This window comes from Callorhinus ursinus, unplaced genomic scaffold (assembly GCF_003265705.2).
Source record: "Callorhinus ursinus isolate GAN/ISIS: 27379988/994484 unplaced genomic scaffold, GSC_fseal_2.0 scaffold4, whole genome shotgun sequence".
In the NCBI taxonomy this organism is placed as follows: Eukaryota; Metazoa; Chordata; class Mammalia; order Carnivora; family Otariidae; genus Callorhinus; species Callorhinus ursinus.
In genome coordinates this window covers 81,493,861-81,494,144 of record NW_027397066.1, presented here as the reverse complement: position 1 = coordinate 81,494,144, position 284 = coordinate 81,493,861, and the positions used below count along the sequence as shown (strand labels likewise).

General features: G+C 41.2%; 1 protein-coding gene across 1 annotated transcript in view; it reads left to right on the top strand.

The window, feature by feature from the left end:
- The window catches only part of ADH1B (alcohol dehydrogenase 1B (class I), beta polypeptide), an 18,822-nt gene that overhangs the window by 6,278 nt on the left and 12,260 nt on the right, over nt 1–284 (top strand). The window lies entirely within an intron of this gene.

The window sequence follows — 284 nt, the reverse complement described above, 5'->3', positions numbered from 1 at the left end:
TTCCTGAGATTAAGAATTCCTCATATCAGTGAGGTCATATGATACATGTCTTTCTCTGATTGACTTATTTCACTCAGCATAACACCCTCCAGTTCCATCCACGTCGTTGCAAATGGCAAGATCTCATTCCTTTTGATGGCTGCATAATATTCCATTGTGTATATATACCACTTCTTCTTTATCCATTCATCTGTCGATGGACATCTTGGCTCTTTCCACAGTTTGGCTATTGTGGACATTGCTGCTATAAACATTGGGGTGCACATACCCCTTCGGATCCCTAC